Source organism: Notothenia rossii (genome assembly GCF_949606895.1).
Source record: "Notothenia rossii genome assembly, chromosome: 11".
NCBI lineage: Eukaryota > Metazoa > Chordata > Actinopteri > Perciformes > Nototheniidae > Notothenia > Notothenia rossii.
Genome location: NC_136910.1, coordinates 38623597 through 38650855, shown reverse-complemented (window position 1 = coordinate 38650855; position 27259 = coordinate 38623597). Strand labels below are relative to the sequence as shown.

The 27259-nt window shown below is 39.7% G+C and overlaps 1 protein-coding gene across 5 annotated transcripts in view; it reads left to right on the top strand.

Moving 5' to 3' along the window:
- LOC307024499 (zinc finger protein 703-like) overlaps positions 1 to 27259 on the top strand; it is a 79071-nt gene that overhangs the window by 32034 nt on the left and 19778 nt on the right. For 4 of the 5 annotated variants that reach the window (XM_079658684.1, XM_079658680.1, XM_079658683.1 and 1 more), the window contains one exon: positions 1784 to 1950. The gene's annotated coding sequence lies outside the window, so the exon portion shown is untranslated. Of the gene's footprint in view, positions 1 to 1783; positions 1951 to 5069; positions 5191 to 27259 lie in introns of all 5 variants that reach the window. The other variant, XM_079658682.1, reaches the window with a different exon arrangement.

The following is a 27259-nucleotide window of genomic DNA, read 5'->3' as shown; positions in this document are numbered from 1 at the left end:
CATCAATTAATTATCCATTAAAGCGCTGCTGTCCCACGATTTATGGAGGAGACTGTGGGGGCTGAGGGAGATACAGTATGGAGAGGAATGAGGGGAAGAGTGGGTGGATGTGAGGAAGAGGAGGAGGAAGAGGAGGAGGAGATATATGGGAGAGTATGAAAGATAGATTGTTTTTGTTTTTTTGGGGGTGTGCTTTGGTTTGAAAGTCAGGATAAAATAAAGTTAGCTGAAAGGCTTTAAACAAAAACACCAGGAGTCTGCAAATCAAATCAATGCTGTTCGTCTTGTTAACAAATACTGTTTAATTGTGTGATTATTAATTTTTGTCAAGGCTGAAATATAATCTTTGGGAACACTTTAATTTCCAAGAAATAGTGCATCATTTACTATACTGTACCCAGGCTTGTCTCCAATACCATAGCTCTTATCTGGCGGAGGATATTTTTGAAAAGAGTTATTGAGCTACATCTGCAGTGGGCATTAAATACATTTACTGCTCAAGCTAAATTAATATGTTCTGAGTTATCAATAAGCACAGCCCTAATACTCAGTTTAATAGAGTTGGAGTTAACTACACTAAAAATCCGAGTCGAATATACAGTCATGGAACAAGTCTTTTAGCCTATTGTTTTGGTCTTTGCGAACCACAACTTGGATATTTTGACTAAATGAAATTCCGATGATAACTTCTTCAGGGTTATCTAAATTGTAGGAACCAGTATTGCTTGACTTGTCTGGAAAAAAAAAAGAGGACATTAATTAGTTTTAATAAACATTTATTGACAACATTTTTTAATTCTGTAGCTTTTGATTTTCACCGCTTTTTTAACATGAGTAAATGGATTGTTTTCAAATGTAATGCAAGACATTGTGAAACAATACCTTACATTAAACTATAGTATATGTGTTACATTATTCTATCTTTAAGTACTTTGTTATATTTTCACATTACCTTGTTTTGCAACTAGTCTTGTATTTTTGTTTTTATTGTAGTATTATTGAAGTTGAATATACCTCTTATGTTGTTTTCGTTAACCTTTTCTATTTATCGGATTATTATCACTAATGTATTATGAACGCAGCATCTTAATGCTAAGGATGCATTATGTTTTACAAGCTCCTAATGTGTTGTTTGTGTTAAATCGTACATTACATTTGTAGAAAACAAGGGTATTTGTCTATTACATAAAATGGAAACACTCAAGTAAGGGACAAGTACTGTACATAAGGACATTACATGAGTATTGCGCCCTCTTTGAATAACCACTGTTAGGCAAACACAATTTCTGTCTTCTGCAAATAAGTCCCTCATATTCATGTAAATACAGTACAGTTTATAGATCGTCTCCTTTCTGCACACAAATAGAGCCACGTTTGTCCTGAAAACCTGCATATATGAGACACACCCACGGCAAAATCTCCTCCCCCCCCCCCCCCTCCACCATCTTCCACCCAAACACAATTTGTACAGAAAACAAAGTCTTTTCCAGCGCTGACAGGGAGAATGGATTACTTCCATTACGCTCTACAAGAAACACATTCTGTTGAGATGAAGGGGTTGTAAATTATTGCAGAAGGTGCTGCTGCTAACAAGTCTGCTGATCCGGGGCTAATGGGGTTCACATTCACTTAATGCATGTGACAAATCAAACGCACCCAAATGAGCATCATCATCAACTGGGATCTACAGTAATCCTCACTCTCCTGACGTGACAACATTATTGGATTAAACTAAAATAATGCCACTTGAGTTCATTAACATAGAGATGTTGTTTATTCACAGAGGCAGCCTCACCTTCCTTTGTCCCTCGGATTGATTGACGGGACAAATCACTCAGGGCCTTTGGGTGACAGGTGAACTTGGCAGCGTGACGTTGACGGTGTCACATCACTGTGTCAGGAAGTATCGGCTGACTCGCCATGGCAACTGCTGAGTGACAGGCGGAGCAGGTGAGACTAAGCTGAGGAAATCACGCCAGATCCTGCACAACATGTTAACACACATCTTTGAAATTGTCGAGTGAGTCGTTGCCAGACAAATTGCAGGACATTAGGACTCAATCAGCCTGTGTTTCATTGGGGATTCTGCCCTAAACAGATCACTAATATCAATTTGTCACTTAGCAACGGTCTTATTTTTGTGTACAAATGTCCTTATTAGTAAAATGTTGGTCTAGTATTTGGTCCAGTTGACTTAAAATTCAGGGCAATTTTTGTATCTTAGTTTAATACTGACAGGGCTCTTAGCATGTTTGTAATCTTGCTCATGATAATCATAACTTTTTTAATTTGGAAAGCTTCTTTGATTTAATTCATAGCCCTATTTAAAATGCAGGGTTCTCACAACACCACAGATTTAACAGTCATTGTCGATACCATATCATACCATGGTAAAAACCAAACAATAGATTCAATGCACTTCCTTTATTACCGTTTGCATATGAGAGAAGCAGGTGATATCTATAGAGTCGCACAGGAACAAGTCCTACAGCTTTCAGTTCCCTCGTTTTTTCAATGTGTTTCTCTTCATTCGAGAGATTAAAAACAACATTTTCTAACATTCTTAAATAACATTAACGATAAACAGATTGACAAAATAGTAAAAGAAAATGTTTTTATTGGTGGACGAACTGAGTCTACTATATATTTACACACGCAAACAAGTACACACTATGATGATAAGAGATGAGTTTATAGTTTGGAAAAAGCCTTTTTGTCTTCCTTTGTTCAACTTTAAACCAAAACAACCATGACACCAACCAACCCATCATCACTGTTTCCACGACAACAGCTTCATCACGGTCAGAGTTCACGTCCATACCAATGTGATTCCTGTGCCGTTATAAACTCTTTTCATCAGCTCAGAGAAACCCTATCACAATGGATTCACATGTCCTTGGGCAGAGAAAAATATATATCCAAACATGATTTTCCTTTCGCACCTCAGTGTTGTACCGGCGTTCCCATGGGTAACGCTGACAGGAAGTGGGAATGACTGCTTCCTGCCCGGGCCTGCTTTGAAGGCAGGCTACGAGGTACGATGTCATGGCGGAGCAATGTTCCTGCTCTTTCACCCATCTCTTTGTATTGTGTGATTTACAACTTCCCCCTCCCGCTGTTTCATCTGTGATTTAGTGTTTCCCGGTCAGATGGCCATCGGCTGCCTAACATGTCCGCTCTGCGCCTGCAGGACCGTACGGTGGAAAAACATGGACAGAGGGCAGCTTTAAGTCCATGATCAGGAATTTAAAGAGGATAAAACACGAAACATTAGGCAAGAATGAACCCATGTTCATATTAGAGGGTTGTCAGATATGGTAGAAGCAGTGTTTCCCCTAGGTTTACTGCTTTGGGGGGGAGCTGCCTGATGCACCAGTGTTTCTTAGGGTCAAAAACAAAACACTAAACTCACAGCTTAAAATGAAAGCGTTTACCGTAGTTTATTTAATAAAAGAGCACATTTTCAATGTAAAAAGTGATAGTAGATATAGATTAGTTGCAATTTGGTGCTATATATATTTTAAAAAATGTATTAAAAAAAAAAAAGAAAGAATATTATTTTTATATATTTTTTAAACACCTTGAATTTCAGGCCCCTCCCAGACAATGGTAGGGGAAACACTGAGAAGTATTCAGGTCCTTTTTAAAAGCGGCCTTATTTGGCTTTTTGGGGTTTTCGCTTTCCGGGTGTGTGTTTTTATCATCTCTTTTAAAGTATTTAATCTTTTTTTGTTGTCTCCTAAAGAACATTTTCCAACAGCATACTGAGGTGGCTTTGAGAGAACATTTTAAAAGATGCATTGATATATATATATATTTATATATTTATTTGAAAGAACAGGTAAAGGAATAAAGAGAATCTGAACTGTGTGATCAGTTTATCAGTCAGAGGGGCCAGGCAACCAGCCAATAGTTGAAAGTAACTAAATGTATTACTTGTTACTCAATGCTGGGATACTTTAACTATGTATCTACCATACTTCAACACCACTACAATTCTGAGACAAACATCACATTTGATAATAACTAGTTGCTTTGCAGATTCATGTAAAAAAATGACCATTTACTCAGGCCTTTAAACATGTTATCTTCATCACAATCAATGGTATATCTGGTATGTGGATATGGCTATGGGAAATAAATGTAAAGAACAGTTTTATTAAATAAAGAACATCTGAAATGTGGTGACTTCTTTGAATACTCTGCTTCTGCTTTGGGGTAATGTGGACTCATGACCCTCAGATGCCCCTCGGTCAGCTGCTGCAACAAAGATGGTCATAAAGATTATTTGTGGCGATGATTAAAAAAAACATAAAGGTACCATTTTATTTAAAGGTTGTAGTAAGTATGTTTTGTGAGAAAAATAACGTGCAGGGACTTTTTCTTTTTATGATTATTTCTCCGTTGGGCTTCAGTTTAGTGTTTACAGATGTTACTCTCAACAATTTGTTTTATGAAATTAAAATGGAAAACTACATGCGGGTTTAAAGCTGAAGGGCTGAACTCTAAATCACCTCACATTTAAGCTTTAGGATTTATAGGTTAGATAATTTACGATCAGGCTCAGGATAGGGAGAGGTTGGAGGTGAGTTGAGGGACAAGTTCAAAGGTTAAGACACGAAAACTGAGTATTTACAGCATTGCGTGTGTGATCAAGGGGTGGGGGGGTTTATTATTATATCTTGTGCTATCTTGCACATATGGAGCGTAACATTAGATGTTGCTTTCATGTTTTAGTACAAGTGAACCTCTCAAATGTCTTTGTACATGAAGAATTCCAATGTGAGATAATGATTCAAACTTGAAGAGGCAACCATAGGCAAGATATTTAGAAAATCTTGGATCAAGTTTCTTTTGAACTGGCCACTGCTCATCCCCGTTTGTTTAAATGCACACGCCTTGGACTTAGTCTCCTAATGAAACCTCAAAGTGTGTCCTCGGGCTTCTGTCTCTCAAACTGTCTCTCAGACACTGTCAGAGGAGCTTTTCTTCTCACCTTAAATCCTCTTCCTCTTCCTCTTCCTCATGACCTCCTCCTTGTATACATGCCCTTGTTGTCATTCTTTCAGCTCCTTGTCCTTCCCTCCTGTCACTCCTCTCCTCTCCACCTCCTCCTTCCTCCGCGGAGTGAAATACTGAAGCGAGCAGATGGTGACGGCCGCCATACGTTTATGAGCAATACGCTGCTAAGTAAGTTTGTTTTACTGTGTAAACATTCAACAACTCCTCCAAGTAATGATGGCGTCAGAGGGGAGGAAATCCCACTAAAGAATAGCTGTGAGAGGAGAGGTTTCTTCATGTGTTTTTAATATCACAGTTTGGCTATGTGTCTGTAGGCATTCGACTTCCCCCCACAGCCATGTCAGATGATCACTAGTATACGCTTTTATTAACAATGTGTTGATTTAAATAGACTTTAAACAAGATGCTATTTGACACGAGCGATTAGATTTGGGTTGATATGTAACTAAATGGAAATGATATAATATATACTTTAGCAAACTATTGAAACCACCTGTTACTTTTAGTGCACTATTTTAACAATCTCTCAATTACAATTTGGCTACTTATCCATTATCGTTATCTATTATTGGCTAACTGTTACAACCATGTATGGGTTACTTTAAGTTAACTATTTCAATCATTTATTAGCTCCCCTGTGGAAGTTATCTTCTCGGTTTGGTTGGTTTGTCAGCAGTAAAACAGAAAAACTACTGGCCCGATTTCTATTACAATATTAAAAGAAAAACCTTATAAATGATTCGCTTTATTTTTCACTTGAGGATCCCAAGCTAAGAGAGTTTTTTTAAATCGTAAAATAATCTTAAAAAGTGAGGAAATGAGCCCTAACAAAAGCTTCAGTTTATCACAAACATTCAACAGGACACATCTGGAAAGATTTTCCTACGATTTTTCTTTCAAGTTAACATTTCAAAAAGTGTATTTGGCCCTGATCCTCTTTCTCTTGCTACTACTATTGCAACTATAGATCTTTACAGTATCCTTTAAGTAGCAGCTGGCTATAGTAATGGATAGATATTTTCAATGCATTATTCTATTTAATGCTTTTAGCTAACTGTTTCAACAAATCAATGAATAGTTTTGGCTAAATATAAACTTTTATCTGTGATCTTTTCATGACTATTGCTTATAACTTATCAATTTCTCTAAGATTACATTTTTAACTGTTTAACGATAGCTTTTGGCTTTAAATGACCTTTTGCTAACTCAGTAACTTTTCTGAGTGCTAGCTTACTAGTTTCCGCAATCCAGCTGCAACAGGTGGTGTTTGGGTTTTTTATTTGTGGATATATTTCAATGTTTTCAAATGAATTGAGCTGCTTCCTAATCTTTTTTGGCAACTGCGAGTGTATGTGCGTGCATGATAGTGTGCTATTGTGTGAGAAAGTCCAGGTCCTCGTCCCTCCCTCTCATCACCGCAGTGCCTGTTTTTAATCTGGCCCTGTGATTTATGAAGGAGCCCGGGCTGTGTATATCTCCTCACTTCCTTTCATTTCTCAAATGGTTTGTGCACTGCGGGATGATAGATTTATCTACACACAACCCCTGCATGACTAATTAACTCTGAAATATCAGGGCCAGATGTGGAACTGAAAGACGGACCCCAGAGTGCTTTCTCTCCCTCTCCATCTTGCTCTTTAGTTTTTCTAACTGTTGCTCGTGATTTTTCTTCCCCTTCTCTCTGTCCCCTCTCGACATTCAGCTGTAATTCTTCTTATAATATGACAGGGTGTTTGAGGAGAATGTAAATGTTGTACCGCCTCAAATGACAGCTTTGATTTGTTTGCTAAATAAATGTCTTCGCCTTTTGACAACCAGGGTTTGGGACAACTCTGCTACAAACAGCTTTACAGAATAATGTACCAGGCGACAATGCAAATAATCACACAGGCCTTAAATAAATACCCAGTTTAATTTCAAAGCATTATTGGAGCCATTATTTGGTGCAAACTAGGGCAGCCCTTCATGCAAACATCTGTCAATTTTGACTTCCAATACTTGCAGTAGCCTGATATTCAGACTAAACTGCCATTTCTGTTTCACTTGATTTGAAGAAATATCTTAGGGAGTTTGTATTTCTGTAAGCAAACTGTAAACAACTTGTTCAGCTGCTCTTGATCATGGCTTATGTTAGTGAACGGTTTACATGTTAGTCATCAGCATGTTGTCATGTTCAGTGGTCAAATGTGACTAATTACATGTACTGCACTATCAAATACAGTTTTAAGGTTTTACCTTAAAACTCATGTCTTTACTTAAAGTATAGCTTAAACATAACAAATACAAATAATGGAAACAAAATAATTAAGGGCTATTACTTATAGTGCGCTAGAGCTAGTTTGTTTATTAACATGTATAAACAGTGTTTTTGTGCTACATTTACATCATTAAAATCCCTTTTCCACCTTTGGTCATTGTAAGCATGTTAGCGTATTTAGCGAGAGCACCACTCTTCTCAAGTATAACATCACAGAGCTTCTGGTGGGAATGTAGGCTTTAGTGTTGTTTAGTTATAAGGATTAAGTAATGAATTTCATTTTCATCATATTGAACACAACAAAAATACTTTTTCGCTACGCGAGTGTTCTCTATATTGAATCCTGAGTCCATTGATGTGTACTCCAGCCCGCTTCATGCCTCATGGAGTGTGTGTGCATGAGATGAGTCAATACGCAGCCGCAACAAGTCCTCACATCACACACCCATAAATCCCCTTTATGACAGATTAGAGAGAGCAATGGCTTTTCCACTCGTTTACCCGTAAATACAGCAACACGCTCAGCTGGTTATTGCCTTTCTCTTCAGACGATGTTTATAGCAGTCACGGAGCAGCAGTGAATATGTCTCTTACTGGCTAAAGTCCAGCCTGAACTTCAAAGCAATAAGAAGATAGAGCCGCTCTGTAATGGAAAAGAAAAGCAGCTGTGTGCTGATATGATTTAGCTCTGTTCCTCTTAGAGAGTGTTTTGCTGTGAGAAAGAACAAACAAGAAAATGTTGAGAAATATTTCCCACGGCAGTTTTTTGAGTTCATGTCACACATATTTTGGTTTAAAAGTTAACTAAAGAGGAGGATGTGAGTGGAGGAGGGAGGGAGGAAGTGTGAGAGAAGAACAGGTTAGAGACGGAGACAGGCGAGCCGTCAGATCTGATGTAGGCGTTTTTTCCTGACAGCTGTAATTCTCCAGCCTACAGAATTTCATCAACAGCAGTTGCATTTAAGCTGAGCCGCGGGGCAGCGGGCCTTTCAAGTCTCCTTCCTCTGACAGGTAGATTTATTAGTCCTGAAATTTGTACAGATCACACGTCACTCATGGCAAGCTGTCAGCGAGTCAGAGGGGCCTTCTGGCTTTTTCTTAAGGTGGATCTCCCCGGAAGAGGCTCCCCCATTAACCCCCCCCTTCCCTCTCTACTCTCTCATACCTTACCTAGCTCAAACACACACATTTCAAACCGGAGAGTAAGAAGAGCTGAACGTAAAAACCGGCAGGATGGAAAATGAGTCTTGATTTGACTGATTTTCATTTCATTGTTGTGTTTTTCTGCAGCATATTTTTTCTGTGAAGCACTTAGGGCTGCATCCTTGAGCAAAAATGATGCTATGAAAATAAAGTTATCAAGATTATTATAAGTATTTTTCAAAGATTTTAGAGATCAATAATGCGGAGGAGACCAGCATTGGTGGAAGAATGTAGATCCGGTACCTCAGTACTACTAATATATAATACTACTAATATATCACACTAAAAGTAAAATTGTGCATTCAAAACCTTACTTACAAGTATTTATCAGCAAAATATACTTAAACATTCATGAGGAAAATGTACTACTGACCATCTCCCTGACCTTTGGCCGCTGGTTAAACTCCCAGCATGCCCTGGGGCTTGAGGTTCACGCCTGGGTCTAGACCAACAAACACATCCAAAGGTCAACCTCTCCTTTCTTTGCTCTGGTCTTTAGCTCTGTGCTTGTTTTCACCTTTTAAACTCCCCAAACACCCTGCAGGGGGCAAAGGAAAGCTGTGTGTGTGTGTGTGTGTGTGTGTGTGTGTGTGTGTGTGTGTGTGTGTGTGTGTGTGTGTGTGTGTGTGTGTGTGTGTGTGTGTGTGTGTGTGTGTGTGTGTGTGTGTGTGTGTGTGTGTGTGTGTGTGTGTGTGTGTGTGTGTGTGTGTGTGTGTGTGTGTGTGTGTGTGTGTGTGTGTGTGTGTGTGTGTGTGTGTGTGTGTGTGTGTGTGTGTGTGTGTGTGTGTGTGTGTGTGTGTGTGTGTGTGTGTGTGTGTGTGTGTGTGTGTGTGTGTGTGTGTGTGTGTGTGTGTGTGTGTGTGTGTGTGTGTGTGTGTGTGTGTGTGTGTGTGTGTGTGTGTGTGTGTGTGTGTGTGTGTGTGTGTGTGTGTGTGTGTGTGTGAACAAGAAATTATTTTTCAAAGTTTTTTGGGAAAGCTGCAAAAATGGGAGCTCCCTGTCCTCATTAAGCTTTTTGCTGGAGGCCAGAGTGCCTAAAAGGGTCAAACAAATTTATATTTGAGAGGCAGAGAAAATGTTTCTGTTTCCCTTTGAAAATCATGGTGAGAGATATCAGAAGCTCTGTGAGGTAGTGATTCATCGCAGGGCCACTTGGTGAGCTGCCGCAGCTGGCCAGCTAACAGCTAACAGGCTAGCCAGCTGGAACAAACAGTCTTGTCAGTCGCAATAGTATTTTTTTCCCACTGGTATTTTGTTCTCAGGATTGTACATCATTTTATTGAATTAAGAGTTGCTTAAGAGTTTAAACACAAGCTGTCTTAGCTTGTTTGTTTGCTTTTGATCCTCTTTCCAAAATGTTTTTTCATTCGGTGGTAGAACCAACAAATCCTGTCTCATAAATGTCTAAAAAACATGTTGTGAAACAGTTTATAAAGTTCAAAACACAGCCATAAAGCTAGGATACAATCCTCTATTTTGGACTCTTCGGTTCTCTGTACCTCAAATGTTAGTGCTTTCAATAGAGTAGCTATTTGTCAATCATGCAAATTCTTCATGTCGAAGTAAAACAATCTCGATTCAACGAAGATCTGCCATCCGGGTGACAGGGGCCTTAACTGCATAATGTGGTAACACTGTCATAGTTAAGCTCGTTATTCATGATTCATATTTAATGTGTTCTACTGCCTATATACTGCCAGTCTGATCTGATTGGTCAGCTGGTCGACTCTTTTCTGGTCAACCGCTTAGGCTAAGGGGCGGGACATATCTATCATGTACCATGTGTTGGAGCATTAGCCAATAGAAGTGTGAGTGTTACATATTGATGTCACTTTGTTACAGAAGTATACAAAGGAGTCAAATGGACGCGTTTCAGGCAGGTGTGGGAGAGAAACTCCTTCTGGAGGAAACTAGTCTTTGCAGACCGTTTACATGCACACAAACCTATATAACACACTACAGGGAAGGGAAAACCCCAAAAAGCATTATAGGGCCTCTTCAAGGTCGGCTTTAGTATGAGCAAACACTTTCACATTGCCATCATTTCCGTGTGACGTGGTCTTATTTACTGTCTGAATGACTGAGGGGTGACTCCTCCATGAAGCTGCTCCCTGCTGCTTTGAAGCTCTTATTAAAGCTTCTGTGGTTGGTGGTGTCTTTGTGTCACTCTTGTTAATTTATGGTTTCAAACCTGCAGGCTCTCAGCCAGCCTTACCCATGAACTTTAGCACAAATGTTGAAATCTTTTTTTTTCTATTTCCTCACAAACCATAAAGTCATTCAAGAGTTACAAATGCAAAAGTGAAGTCGCCGCCTCACTTTTGAGTGCAGGAGATGAGACATTGAAACCATGTGTTTCCACTCGACACACTGTGACCTGGGGAAGTCCTCCAAAACCCCCGACACAAGCCCAGAGCGCCTGCTACCAAGCATAGAGTCACCAGGCGGCTCCAGCCTCGCTTCAAACCAGATTTTCTTCTCTCTGTGCCAAGCTGCTGCCATATCACATTTATTATCAGACCATGATGGATCTAATGTGGGAATCCATTATCACACCCCAACTCTTTGCGGCATCGCTCTGTTCTTTTCCTCGGTCTTCAGCCTGGATCTTCACAACGTATATGCCTCCGGGGCCCCCCAGCACCCCACTAGTCTCTACTGGCCCGGCCCCCGGGTCATCCTCCTGCTTTAGTCCTGTTCAGCGTTGTCAAAAGATATTCTGTTAGTGTCGGCACAGAGAATAAGAGACAGTAGGTTCAATGTAGGGGGTGGGGATGGAAATAAAAGGAGTTTTGTTGGAGAGCCACACTTGATTTTTCAAGGCTTTGAATAGATGTGCTTGTGCTACATTACTTGACCTCTCCGTGCCCAACTTTGAACAATCGCTGCTGTGTTTGCAAACTCTCAGATGCTTCTCTTCTATAGTTAAGAGATCTACCACTGTGCATAAACCATAGAGCATAAACGCACCACATATGTTATATCTTCTGCTGCATCTTTGCTCTCTTTACACACACAAAGCGTGTGCCTCCCTCAGTGAACTCTTCACCCCAGCCGCCACCAGAAGGCCGTCATGCTGAATTTTACCTACGTTGTTTTGCGTTCCCTTCTCTCCGATTGGCAGAGAGGCGGTAAGATCAGAGAGATACAGATTAACTCGCTGTTTATGTCTTGAAAGTTTTCCCTCCACACTTCACAATTAGATTACAGCCGGTCTGAAACACCAGAGGAAGAGGAAGACACTTAAACTTCTTCCTTTCAGTTGAAAGGCGGATAGCAACAAACTAAATATGGCGCCAATGATGAGGGGTTTGGTTGAATAGAAAGACCTTGGTAAAACCCCTTTTCCACATCTCTTGCCTTTGATTCTCTCTGTACAACCATAAAGCTTAGTAATATGTCTGTTTTTGTTTTACTTTAAACGGCTGCACAGGTTTCAAAGGATGTTTGTAAAGCTAACTCCTGGGCTGCATCTCAAAATAGAGTAATATTAAATAATAAACACATTTCTTTGTGATTGGCAGTGGTAGACTGGAATAAAGTACATTCATTTTAGTACAAATTTCAAATTGACTTTAATATTTTCATTTCTTGTTACTTCTACTTCTGATCCACCACAATTTATATGGCTTTAGTTACTTTGAAGACTAAGATTGTATGTACAAAACATGCATTTACTTGAAATTGTACAAGTTTGTCATATTCTTTCAAATATTTTAAACTACCAAACTTAAAAAAATAAGTCAAATCACCTAGTAATTCTAAGTCATTTTATTCAAACACTGTAAGCATGACTTGGACTTGCAACTGAGTATTTTTAATATACAGTATAATATACATAAATAGTCTGGTGTTGCTACTATTGCCCAAGTTAAAGACCTGATGAATTCCACCACTAGTTATTAGTTTGTGGGGTTACTTTCCCCCACTGGCCAAAACACCGGATAACTCAAACCAATGGCTGCCTTTTCAGATGTATCTGTATCAGTTTGGACATGGTGAAAGATTAAGGTCCCGCATCTGCTTAACCAAAGCAGCACCTGCTCTCTGGCTGTGCGGTCTCGACCTGATCCCACCTTTGACCATCTCAAAGCCCCATAGTAAACTGTTTGCTGCTCCTTTTGTTGAAGCGTCCCGTGCACCAGAGAGTGATTTGCTCATTTGCTTCAGGCACAGCTGTTATAAACTGTCATTTATTACGATTGGCTTGAAAAGGATAAGCTGGTTAAAGCAGAGCAGCACAATGAATCCACTAAGATGCTGCAATTGATGTTGATGCCAAAAAAGCCAGAAAAAAAGAGTTTGACTGAATTCTGAAAATTATTCAGGAATCGTTTCATGTGATACTTCTAACTCATCAACATGTCCTCACTTGCTACTGTCAAAGTGCTAGTTATGCGTTTTGCTGTCAGGCTTTGTTTTCACACCTGACGCCGAAAATTGAGGTAAAATTAAATAAGACTTAAAGAAAACATAGGCGTTCCCAAACCTGTGTTTTAAGTCCATTTGAATCAGGCTTTGGTTTGTTTTCTCCCGTAATATGATTGAGCAGAGGTGAACACATTAGTCGTACTCGGGTCAGTTGAAGTTCAAGCTCAACTCACTTTAACTCTGCTGACCCTGAGGGGAATTTCTTCTTGCAGCCCTGTACATGAAACAGACATAGCCACACACTGGTAACACATAATAAAATGCATCATGTAACAACAGGAAAATTGGAGCATGTCATCACTACAACCATCTTCATCTGCATTTCTTTGTGCGTTTTACCTGTGTTTAGAATAGTGCAGCGTGAAAAGCCGACATGGTGAGCTAGTTCAATGAAAAACAAATGTGTGGTCATCATGAGCCTATAGCAGTGCTGGACAATAAATAACATCATTATTCAGCCTGTGATTCAAGCCTTATCTTTGGAAGTATAAATCTCCTCCCAGGGGGTTTGAGTTTAAATACTCCACACGGAATATGAACCGGATGCCCGAAAATATCTCAAGCCTTAGAAAGTGCTCTCTTATGGAACATTTGAGACAGGTTAGTCAGTTTAACACCTTTGCTCCTACTGCCCACTTTAATGCTGAAGCCTGTTTTTATAACCTATTAACTTGAACCGACTTCAAAACAACAAACTAATTCTGTAGTGGTTTGCTTCTGGTGGAAACGGGATCAGAAAATTGCTTGCATAGGTAGAACATGTTGCAACATGTTTGGTGAATACAGAATAAGAAAGTGAAGCAACATTTTAGTGATACAATTTGACAGCCAGACCGTTTGTGTGGAAACCTGCTGTCCCATCCAGGATAGCCAACCATTGCTTCTCGGTGCACTTTGCATACTGAGAGTGATGTCAACAGTGTTATCAGTTAGCCTGAGAATGAATTAAGATCTGGGGCCTCATTTATAAAGGGATATACGCTCAAAAAATGGCGTACGGCAGTTTCTACGCAATGTTTGCGATTTATAAAATACTAACTTGACGGGAAAACGTGCGGTCCTCCACGCAAACTCTAACCCATGCGTACGCACTTAGCACAAAAACGGGAGAGACGAGAAACTGCAACACCGTTGGCAGAAGGAAGAATGGAGAGAAATATGTGGAAATAATAACATAAATAAAATGTTACCTCTCATTTATCATATATTAAGAATTCATTTTCAAACATTGATTAAAGCCAATCTTAAAATTATTTAACAAACGCCTGTTTGCGACTCCTCAGTGCACACAAAAACATAACTGGGAGAAATAAATAAATACGGATATGTCATTTAAAACCACCTCGAATATGTTGTGTTAATGTTTATGAAATCTTTTCTCATTAATGATGCGGTAGCAGGAGGACAGAATTACGTCTAAACTGATGCCGTTTTGCATTTCTATAGGTTGTAGATACGAGCATGGTTTTCTATATGTTTAATACATGTTTAATCGTGTTTTATGCCGTTTGCCAAGACTTGATAAGTCGCTCGTAAAACACAGGAGGTATGGAAACTAAGAGCACCATATGTGATAAATTGTACAGCAAAATATAACACAACACATTAGTTGTATTTCCTTTAACTGGTGGATATAGAGTTGCTGCGGAGGGGGGGGGGGGGGTTGAGATGCACAGGCTGCAGAAAAATCCCCAATTAATCGACCTCCCCAAAATAACCAAAATCTGACACGGTGTGAGAATTTCTTTTTTAGCTGTCGTCATTTCCTGCGATCTTCTCCATGCAGTCAGTCAAAATGAATGAATGAAAGGGCGTTTCTTTGACTATTTATAGGCAAACATGGACGTTACGTGAAGCCCGCAAAAGCTGCACCGCATTTCGAGTCGGTTGTGATTTATAAAGGGAAACAGGCGTAGGAAGTGCCATACGCACTTGGTGAATCGGAAAGTGGCGGACAATGTATGGACCTATTTTTCGGATTTCTACTACGTAAGCAACCTTCCCACGTCAATCCTACGCACGGCGTTATACATGAGGCCCCTGGCCTGCAGTAGAAGTGAAGTACATCACTTTCCTAGTATTTGCAAAGTGAGTTAGACCTGCCAGCTTCCAATTATAAGTGTTTCAATTATCATTCAGTAGCTAAAAAAGGGGATATTGACTGTGTATTGAATATGTAAATTCAGTATTCACTATTCAGTAGTCAGTAAAAACATCTGGGGCAAAGTTATGTAAAGTATGCTGAAAGACAAACATTTAACATGTTTAAAGTCAGTTGTATCTACTGTTTACGAATCAGAATCAGGTTTATTGCCCAGTGGGTTTTACACATAGAAGGAATTGACTTTGGTGCGTAGTGGTGCAAACATAAACACAGTATTAGAGAATATGGAGGATAGTGGTGGACCCTGGTTGTTTGCACGTGGAAAACAACAATAGATCACTTTGAAACATTTTAAACCCGGCCTACTCGGGGCAGCAGCAGCCGGTCACATGAGACAGAAGCAGTCACGATCAATCGCCTCTGTTCTTTCGGCTTGTCTGTCCTCCCCGGTGCTGTCTGTCTCTGCGGCTCACACTCACCCTGCGAGGAGGTTACTGGATCCTGTGTCAGAGTCAGTAAACTCCACCTGACAGGGTGTCGCTCCCAGCAACGCAGCTAATGTTACAGCCCTGCTGAGGAGGGGAGGGAGAGTTGGAAATATAATGTTTGACATTAAAGATGACATTCAATTGTTTTCTTTCCCCTTTCATCAGTTCCCACATCCAAATAGTGACAGGGTATCTGTTTCTGAAGCTGGTGTACGTCCACAGTGGCAGATGTTCCAAGAAAAAGATAGAAAGAGACAGGCATGCAGCGTTACATACATGAAATCTGCTACAACACCAGTGTGAGTTCATAGCTCAAAGCAGAAGAATGACACTGGCAGCAGCTTGGAGAGTGACAGAAAGCAAGAAGAACAGGAGTGGAGAAGCCTTTTGTGCTTTGAAAGCTTCTTTCATCACAATCCTCTCTCATCAAAGCTCCTCAAATCTATTTCACCCTGCTCCCTGTCTTGGAATTTCGCTTGATAACCTTTGAAGAGGAGCTCCGTGGCGAGGACAACAAGGAGGAACATCTTTCTGTCAGCGCCGGCTTGATGTGAAAGGCTTAAAGCTATGCAGCGCTCTTTAAGAGTTTCTGTAGCGTAATTAATTCACAGTCGTCTTATCTGCTCGAATATAAAGACGGATAAAGTAGACGGGGGCACTGTCAGCGTCTGTCTGGGCCGACTTGTCTATCCGTCTGTCTGAGGGCACTGAAGCGTGATTGTTTGGGCTGATTTGAGCCAGATGATCCTCATTGTCACACCCTAAACTGAACCCTCACATGAACATGCCCGCAGGCTGAAGGGAGCAATTTAAAGACTGTGGCCTGTCTCTCAACTCAAAGGGGAGCTTCACATGATGAGGCCTCTCACACCTTAAGAGGAGGGGGGTGAGGGAGAGGAAAAAGTCAAAGAGGAATGAGACAACACAAGTGCAGACTCAGTGAAGTAAGGATAGAATATGCCTGACTATGTTTAAAATGCAGCAAGATGTTTCTCTTTGATTAATATCTCACATTATTTTCCTAAAAAGGGACCCTATTCTGCTCATTTTCAGTTTCATATTTGTATGTTTTGTCTGTACTGTGACATGTCTCCATGCTTTAATGTTGAAAAAGCTCTTTATTTTTCTCTTACTGCCTGTGCTGCAGCACCTCTTTTCAGCCTCTGTCTGAAACCAGAGCCCTGTCTGCTCTGATTGGTTAGCTGGTCGGCTCTGTTGTGATTGGTCAACTGCTTAGAGATGTCCTACTCCTTATGACGTACATTTTCTTGCAGAAAAAGCAAATAGAAGCGCAAGTGTTACATAATGATGTCACTATGTTCTGGAAGTAAACAAAGGAGATCGATGGAGGCGTTTCAGGCAGTGTGTGTTGGAGAGTTGTTTTTTGGAGCCAGAAGTGAACATATTTGGACAAAAGTGTTGAACTGGGAAGCAGTGAAGCTTGGTCAGTGGCAGACATAATTGGAAATGCTAAGTTATTATTAAGTACCAATAGTGCTAGTTAGCTTGGTAAACACGGTGTATTCATAGTTCACTGAGGCTTGTATTTTGCTTGAGAAATAATTTGGTTCCGAACCCTGCATTTTTGCCTAAATTGAAACATTGTTGAATGCAACTTTGGTCTTGTTATGCCTATTTTTAAATGCCTTTTTTAATAATGTATTTATGCTGTATTTGTTCTTAAATGTTTTTTGCTTTTAATCTGTAAAGCACTTGAATCGCCACGTGCTGAAAAGTGCTATATAAATCAAATTGCCTTGCCTTGTTGCATTGAAAATCACTTGAAATTGATTATAAGCAGGGATGAAACTAGATAAAGTCAAAATGCTTTCCTTTCAGTTCAAATTGGAAAGGACTTCTTGCCCCTGACAGATTTCCAAAGATGATTAATCACTCTTGTTTCTTAATAGTGGACACCTTAGGCTGAAATCAGCCATTAACTCCCATGATGTCCTCTTCTTGTTCCTATTTATGAACACTAACCGTCCTGATAAGCAGTCCAGATATGACCCGTCTGTTCTTATCTGCACTCTGAAATTAGTGTTTCTTTCCCTCCCTCTCTCTGGCTGTCTTTGTTTGCTGTTCATTTTGCTGCATGTGCACAAACATGTCTGCCTTTCTGCCTGGCAGGTTTGAGGCCTATATTTAATCACCACAAGGCTGAACTCCCTCCGTCAGTGACGGCTCATTTGACGTGGTGGCCCTGGGCTTCTCTCCTCCCGGTCCTGTGCCAAATACAATAACTCCTCTCTTTCGTTACCCTGCTGTATGTTATCATTTCGCTATTTTTCAATGTCACGGCCTTTTGAAGAGTTTTTATTGAATTTCCTGCTGGACCCTGCTGCCGAGGCCATTTCTTTTCACTGTCACCAAGCTTTCTCCGTGAAACCTTCCTCGCCTTTTTCCTGTTTCTATTTAAAGACGGTAAAATGAAAGAATTTGGGCATCATTTCATCATACATTAAGTACAGTGTTCATTGTTACCACTGTGAATGTAATTCATTAAAGCACAGTTCCAAGAATGCAGAAAATCCCCTGCAAATGTACTATTAAAGATTCCTTATTTTATATATTTATAGCTTTTTAAAGCCAATTCAAGGCAACATCTCTTGGATGAAAGAAGCTTTGGAGGGAAACGGTTTTCTTTCTTTACATTTTCTCTTGTCCTTTCATTGTTTTTCCTCTATTCAAGGACAGTAAAAATAGAAAAATTAGGGCATCATTTCATCACACACTAAGTACAGTGTTTCATTGTCACCACCGTTTATTAAAGAAAGACTGCTCAGCATGCAGAAAATCCCCTGCCAATTTATTATTAAAGGCGCTTTGAATTATATATTTATATCATTAATCCCGCACTTATTTTTAATAATCAATTCAAGGCAACATCTCTGGAAGGAAACTCGTGCTCTTTCTTTGCATTTACTCTTTTTATTCCTTTTTCCGTTTGTTGACTATTAGAGCATAATTTCATCATAAACCTAACACCCGCGCCCAGCATGCAGAAAATCCCCTGCATTTTTTAGCATTAAAAGTTCCTGTTACCCATCTATCTCCTCGTGGCAATATTATCCAACCGTCCTCGGTTACATGTGTTCACAATTCCTCAGCATTATAAATCTTCTCTCGGAGCTGTCATGAGTGTCTTGAAAGCATTAAAATACCTGTTGTTTGACCAAATGGAAAGAGAGTAGATTCAAACAATACTTCACTCTTCCTGTCTCCGAGTTCACAGAAGTTAATGCGTTTGGCAGTAGCAGATGCCTTCCTCCCTTCTGAGTTGTGTGAGAGAATGTCACACAAATCTAATCAAATTATGGCTGTTATAGCAAATGTCAAACCTTCACTTTACACTTCTGACCCTCTCCTGCCGACGGTTCGTGCACTTTCTTGCTCCCTTTTTTGTTGTGATAAACCAGAGATAAGATCTCAATGAGTGCATGTGCGGGAGCCTTTTGATGAAGTGAAGGGGTGGAGGAAGAATTCAGATTACTGAAGGAAAGGTCCTCATACAACACCGTGAATATACTAAAGTCCTGCTTTTAAAACCTTACTTAAGTTACAGTATGAATCAGCAAAAGGCCCTCTGAAAAGTAATTAAATGTTCCCTGTCAATGTGTTACTATTATCAATGTTGTAAGTCTTTGGATCAAATTGGCCCTACTACGCTCATTTCCAGGTTCATATCAGTATTTAGTGTCTCTACTGTGACGTGTCTCCATGCTTTAATGTTCAAAAAGCTCTTTACTTTTCTCATACTGCCTGTGCTGCAGCACCTCTTTTCACCCTCTGTCTGAAACCAGAGCCCAGTCTGCTCTGAATGGTTAGCTGGCTGTATCTGCTACCTCTGTCCCTAGCGAGAGGGTGTTCTCCACAGCAGGAGACATTGTTAGTGCCAGCAGATCTGCCCTTTCGGCATGCAATGTGGACAAGTACATTTTTCTTAAAGAAAACATGAAAATACAATGACGAGCAAGTCCTAATGTCAAACTACTAGTACAGTACAGTTCAAGTATAGGTTATTTCAGTTCATCGAAATGCTGCACCTTAATGTTTATTTTATTATATTTTGTATTTATTTGAGTGAATAGGTTATTCACAGTTTAATAATAATTAAAAACCCCCAAAAAATATTTCATGTTTTGTGATCATTTTTTCTGCTGTACCGAACCGTGACCTAAAAACCGAGGTACGTGCCGAACCGAAATGTTTGTGAACCGATACACCCCTATAACATAGTGATTTCATTATGTAGCGGAAGTAAACAAAGGAGTCCAATAGAGCGTTTCAGGTAGGTGGAGGGAGAGAAACTCCCTCTGGAGGGAACACAGGGATTTTACAGACCATTTACGCACAAAAAACAATTTAACACACTGGAAGAAAGGGAAAACCCCCAAAAAGAAAAATAGGCCCTCTTTAAAATTACTTTACTTTTTACATGCATTTTTGGGCGTGTTGCGTTTTAATGCTGCAGATGTTTAGGTTGTTCTAATTTAAACTCCTTTTGATAGGTTGTTTATTCTGAAGCATTGCAACATGTTCTGTAAGATCATCATATGTTGTTGCCAGTGTCATGTAAGAACCACTTCTTTCTAAAAAAACTTCTAATGACTTGCTTTGTGGTGATGCACTTTCCAGCTTATCTAAGAGTCTTTTAGTTTTTTAATAGTTTATTGAACTGAAGAAGAAGGAGACTTTCACTCAAAGGAACTTTTCATCTAATAGTTAATCACCAACATTCAAAATAAACACATCCGGAGATAATGATAGTCCAGATAATAATGGTGCAGTCAAAGTTTTAAGTATTGCAAAAAAATGTAATTTAGTTATATTCCAGCGCTCATGGATCATCTGGTTAGAATCAATGTGTGTGTGTGTGTGTGTGTAAAAGCAGGCCTTGTGTGTGCGTCAGCTCTTGTGACCTCTTAATATCGCATCACATGTCTGATCTTATTCTTGTCTGCCATCTGAACTCCTGTCATGTGCTCCTTTGCCAATCTGTCACACTTAATCTGAGCGGAAAGACAAACTTAAAGAAGAGAGCCTCCAGTGCCCCGGGAACGCTTGGGGTTGGAAGGAAAAAAAAAAAAAAAGAGAGAGCGGAGAAACAAAAGAAGAAGAAGCAGAAGAAAATCACAACGGCGTAGCATTTCAGGGGCATGAATGGCATGAATGATTCGCTGAGGGGGATAAATGGGGTGAGAGAAAGATGAGAGAACAATGTGGCTGTTGTTCTTTAATCTGGAGTAAATCATCTGTCTCTCCCTCTGTCAGGTGTTGAGCTCTGCTCTCATCACACAATGCTTCAAGGGTTCGCCCGGTACAGTGCTGTCCTAATGATTTACTCTGCCTCGCCTTCCTCTCATCTTCCTCTGAGCTCAGGGGGGAGAAAAACTCAGGTTCTGAAGTAAAAATACTCGCAGAGAAATTCTCTGGGACGAGTAAAAGTCTTGCAAATATCATATTATGAAGTTTTGATCATTGATGCATTTTTGTGTGAAGCTTATCTTTCACTTTATACATTAATAAACAATAATATTACATCATAACTTATTTGTTGAATATATTCAACCTAAATAAAAGTACTTACAACCAACTCTGTTTCAAATAAGTCCTGCAAATATTGCAATATTGAGTAATGATCATTGATGTGTGAGGCTTCTCTTTTACTTCAAGCTGCTGTCTAGCTTAATCATAATGTATTTTTTGATATTTTACTGAAGAAAAAATACTTACAGTGTAGAAATACTTTTACAAGTAAAGTATTGCACCCAAAATTAAATCTACAAAAGTTTCGGTATCGAAATATACTTAGCGTAAGTAGTAAAAGTAAGTGTACATACCATGCAAATGTTCAGTATTACATTATTGGGTTCTGATAGTTGATGCATTAATATGTCCATCACTAAGATGGAGCTAATGTTTCACTGACTTTACTTCTGGCTGGCTATACCAGCATATGTTATGTGTTGATTATATTCATGTAAAAAATAGGGAGTGTAGAGAAGTAGAAGTACAACGTAGCTAAAAATAAAAATACTCAAGTAGAAGTACCTCAGGACTAAAATGGTGAAACAGAGATATCTCACTCATATAAATGTGAAACGGAAGGAATATTACCGTGTTCTTTCCACCACTGATTTAATGAGATCTGAAGCTTACTATTTCTCAGTTTTACTCGTGTAAGGTTGATGATTTTGGTCATATCTGCAGATATTTAAAGTCTAAGCATCCTCAACATCTCCAGCAGAGAAAACCATCCTGACAATGATCGTCAAAACTGTCACTGGTTTAGATTTGTGTCCTTGGAAGATCATGAGTCAAACATGTTGGGATGTAAGTTATATCACACAGGCGGGTTTCCCTAACACAAACCATGAGTGGCTTTGTTTCCCTCTCCAGATGGGGCAGCTGCTCGGCTGCAGCTGAGCTTCTCCTCTGGGTGAAAAGTTCATCCTCAAACTGGACGTGGTAACCTGAAGTTCATCACTGAAATACACCAGTTACCAAATCATCTTTACAGTATTATCATTTATAAGAGGGAATTTGTAAACTGGAATCTGAAGTAATGAGCTCCGAAACTTTTATTTATACGGTCAAATCAACTTAGCATGTAAATCCAGATGAGTGTGATTAATGACAAACAGTTACAGATTGAACACATGGTTACCGAATGAGCAGCTGAAGTCTGTTTTAGATTTGATTTTTATTCAACAAATTGACGATTCCACCTTTCAAAATAAGTCTATTTTGTTTCATGCTGAGCGTCAAAGGGGAAGATCGTGACAACAAATGTTTATATAGTTAATATGAAGTTACAGCTGCTTAGCTTAGCATAACAACTGAAATGGAAATATTAGAAAACAGCCAGCATAGCTCAGTCTGAAAACAAAAAAACACTAAAAGCTCATGTATACGTATTGCATTGTTTTTAGAGCTACAATGATGAGTGGTCCTTTCTATTACTCAAAACCATTTTTTTTTTTCAAATATAGGATTTTAGCTTTTCCACCATGATCTTAAGAACTCTGCTGCAACGATAGCGCCACAAAGAGATGAATTTATAAACACCCTCAATGTTTTTCCGTTCAAACCCCAATGAAACATTTTATTAGAGGAGTGGAAGTTATAGACTTACGGAAACGTGGAACATGTGGCAGGAAGTGGAGCTGCTCTGTGTTTGACCCCAGCTGTTGGCATCAACTTTAATATTCAAATCAAACCACGAGAGCTGCTGACAGAACAGTGTTGACCCTCCATTTCCCACCTACCTTTACAGCGTTTTTACAACATAATTGTCCTTCTTGACATTTCCCTAATACTTGGCATTGAAAGCGTCCACGATCTGACCGTGCTGTGAGCAGATAATGGAGGTTCATGGGGAGCAGTCCGTCAGACAGCCGTCACATTGTGTCTGAAGCACTTAATGTCATGTGAGGACTGTGATTGCTCTGCACTTTGTCTAATGGCTGCTGCAGCTCAGCCTGTCGCCTATCATTCATCATGGGGATTAATACTCTGCATTACTGTATCACAGGTGAGCTGTGTTTCAGACTTCTATCACCATGCTCTATTGGAGTATAAACAAGTCAGACAGCTTAGAAACACTGAACTTCATAGGAGAAACAAAAGGAAGTAATTTGCAAAAAGGCACACCTTTAAGTACTTTATACTGTGTACTTTAGGGTAGTTTAATCTAAAGTTTTGTTTATTATTATTTTTTATATTTCTGTATTTGCTCCTAAGGAGATGAGCATTTATTTCAGTCTTTTATTCATTTTTATTTCGATACAAAAGTTAACATACTCAAGACAATTTGTATCCTTACACATTTGTTCTTCTTTTTCAATCAATCGATCAATCAATCAATGTTTATTTATATAGCCCAATATCACAAATGTTACATTTGTCTCAGTGGACTTCACAGTTTGTACAGAATATCAGTATGACAATATGACACTCTGTCCTTAGACCCTCACATCGTACAAGGAAAAACTTCCAGAGAAACCCCCACAGTTTAAAGGGGAACATGGGAGAAACCTCAGGGAGAGCAACAGCAAAACATCTAATCTAACTCAAATCAGAAAAGAATAATTTCAAATTCCCATCCATTTACCCATCCATATAGCAATCATTACTTTCTATTTACCCTTTTAAATATATATATATATATATATATATATATATATATATATATATATATATACACAGACACATATAGTACAAGCATACATACTATACATAAAGTATGGTAAATGTAGTAGAGTAGAAGTGTACAGTAGGCATCTGATCAAGTTTTAAGGCAAATGTTCCTAAAAGTAAAGGTTGCTCTCCAGAGAGTAGGGAAGAAGTAGAAAGTACAATTAAATGGATCCACTGAAGTCAAATCAAGTAAAATGGCTTTAAAATTGTACTTCACATTAGTATATGTTTATTTCCACTGCCGTTTAGCAGGTGTGTTATGAATGTGTGTGTCTAGTTTAGGACTGTGTGTGTTCATCTCTCCTGTGGGCGTGATGCTTCGGCCTCCTGTCGCTGAACAACACTTCACAGAGCGGCTTCAAAGAGAAAACAGAGTAGTGGAGAGGGAGAAGCGAGGGGGGGGGGGGGGGGGCATCAAAGGCCCATTCTTCCCACTGTTTCCACATGCTGCAACATCCCAGTGGTAACAGCTGACAAGCCCCTCCATAAACAGTCTGCTCTGATCCTGCCAGCAGGATGCACCCATTCAACAGCTCTCTGCTCTCCGGGCTTTGTTTATTGAAGTGCTGCCTGGACAGCAGGGCAGCAGGACGGGGACACGGTCAAAATAGAGAGAGCACAGGAATTAGGAAGGTAATTGTTTAGCTGTACGCCCCCTACCTTACTGTTTTGGTTGACTCTGAACACGCCCATAGCGCTGTTTTCGGCTGTAGCTGGCAGATCTTTGAGAGGGAAAAACAGTAAAATCCCTCATCACCAAACAGCAACTAAAGTTAAGAGAAAGTTATATTTATGCAGGGTTTCAAACATTTCAAACATGCTCAGAGAGGATGGACTCTTTCCCCTTGCTAGGAGACAAAAATCAAAAGTAAGGTTAGAAAACAGTAAAAATGCCAACTTACTCACTCAATCACTCTGTTAAACTCTCTAATCAGAGTTGGGGGTTGTTTTAACAGCAAAAACACAGGTTTGATGAGTTTTATTTTGTGTCATGAGTTTGATTTGATATTTATCAGCAAGTTCAAATCACTGTTTCTGTAAATGTAGTCTGGGGGCCTCGAGTAGAGCAAGTCTACTGTATGTTTTGTTCAGTATTGAATTACAATAGTTTTTCAAATCCCTATTTTTCTCATTTATCCCATATCCACTTCAAAGTGCATCACATAGCATTTCACTAGAAAATGGGTCAAGAGCTTGTGTCTACCCGGCTGTGCAGAGTAATCTGTCCCAGGAACGATTGTAACTGTTTTGTGAAAAGAGAACATCTTAGTAGGGTTTTATTGGGGGGGGGGGGGGGGGGGGTTCAGTGAGATTGGGGCTTTTGAGACTATAGCTGGTGAACATAGTAGAGCATTCAACAGCTGAAGGGACAGATTTTCCCTTTGGAGTTGGTAGAGACAAATACTCTACTCCAAATGAGGTAACATGTTACTCCCTCACTCCTTCATGTGCAAATAAGCAACTTTTCCCTAACACATGTGCTATATTAAACTTTAAAGATGAGAATACATCCATTTTGTGTCCCTTCAGGGCCAAAAGAAATCAGTTAAATAAGATTTACATTTCAGATATGTGTGCTTCCTCCTCCCTCACCACCATTTGTGTCCTCCTCTGCTATCTAAACTATCGTACAAACACAGAGTCTTCTCTGTCGTCACCTCCTCTTTAATCTCGCCTCTTTGCAAGCAACACAGCTGAGAGACCTGAGAGATTTGGGGGTAAATATTTGGTGTCAGCCCCACCGATGATCTCCAGAGACACGTACAATGTTTTCTTGTCAAAAAGACCAAAGAGAGCGGGGAGACGTAATTTCCAGATGTCTCTCCGATGAGTGTAAACAGCATGAACGTCTGCGCTTCATTTCACCCTGTGAGTGAAAGGTGTGACTCCATTTCACTCGTCTTCTTCTCTCCACTTCAAAGGTGTTATTCAAAATGGGCTTTCCAGTTATGAGCCATACCTCCACTCTGTCTGTGTCAACAGGTTTATTGTTCTTCATTTCTTCACCTCCTGCTGTTCCCTTGTGTGTCATCTTTGGTCAGGGCTCACTTCAAGCCTTGGTCTTGCTTCAGGATGAGTGACGCAAGAGGACAGAGGTGGAAGTACATTTACTCAAGTACTGTGCTTTAGTACCAATTCAAGGTACTTGTGCTTTACTTGAATATTTTCTTCATGCACTTATCAACTTGCACTTGAATACATTTCAGAAGCAGATATCTTTCTTTTTAATCACCTTAAAGCTTGAGTTAAAATGTTCCCCTCCTTTTCCATCCAGTGAACCTTGGACCTCAAAGATCAGTGATTTTTGGAATGTTTGTGATAAACTTATAAAGTTATTTGTATTATTAGTTGCAAAAATGTTCTTCCTCCACAATATTTTAAAACCCTATTGGATCATCTGAAACCTGCAGTGTCACAAACCTGAAAACAAAAGGCATCATTCACTTTGACGTTCGATGCTTAAAGGGCCCGTTTTATGCTTTTTAGGGTTTTCTCTTTTTCCTGTAGTGTGTTATAAAGGTTTAAGTGCATGTAGATGGTCACAAAGGCTACATTCCCAAAGTTCCCTCCAGAGGGAGTTTGTCTCAATGAGAAAAATAAAGAGCTTTTTGAACATAAAGCCTGGAGACATGTCACAGTAGAGACACTAAATACTATTATGAACCTGGAAATGAGTATATAGGGCCCCTTTAAGTAGATTTTATACTGTACTTTTACCTAACTACGGTTTTTCAACGCTGGAATTTTACTTGTATTAGAGTGTAGTTAATCAGGAGTCAGCTCACGAACTGGGAAGAAAACATAAGAAACAAACTCATTCTTTCCCTCGTTAAATCCAAAATGGAGTCTTTAACCAGCAGTCCGGCTCTGCTGATGCTGTGTGTTTGTGTCCCTGTCGCACTTCAAAGATCAAAACGGCGAACATGACAGACTGCGCTGCATTCCTCTCAGGTGATGACAGCGATAATCCACAGGCAGTCTGGATTCAGCCGAGCGTGGATGATAAGGTTTGAGTGACACACTGACACACACGCTGGCACACATTACCTGAAACCCTCCCATCCGCCTCAGGCCCTCTGCTGAAAAAATGTGGGTCATGGGTGAGTCGCACACACACGCTTATATGTGCAGCTCTAATCCTCCCTGTTAGACTTTGAGACAACATGATGGACAGATAGAGGGAGGATGGGGGGGAAGAAGCGTTCAATGTTAAGTGGCAGGGTGACAGCAAAATGACAGTCCTTAGGCAACACACACACACATAAACATACACACACACATGCAGCAATGGCAATACAATAATTACACAATCCTGTCAGCGCTTTACACTTTTACTGGCAGCGTCTCACACAGATTCACAGAAAATAAAAACATTTCAATAAGTTTCAATTTGTTTCTTATATAAAATAAATACATGCCATGGGTGTATACAGTACCTGGGAGTTTAGTTTATTTAAGTAAAATGTTACTCCAGTGTTTCCCCTATATACAAATAGCGGCGGCGCAGTGGAAACACTGGTTATTTATTAAAATAATAATAAGTGGCGACCC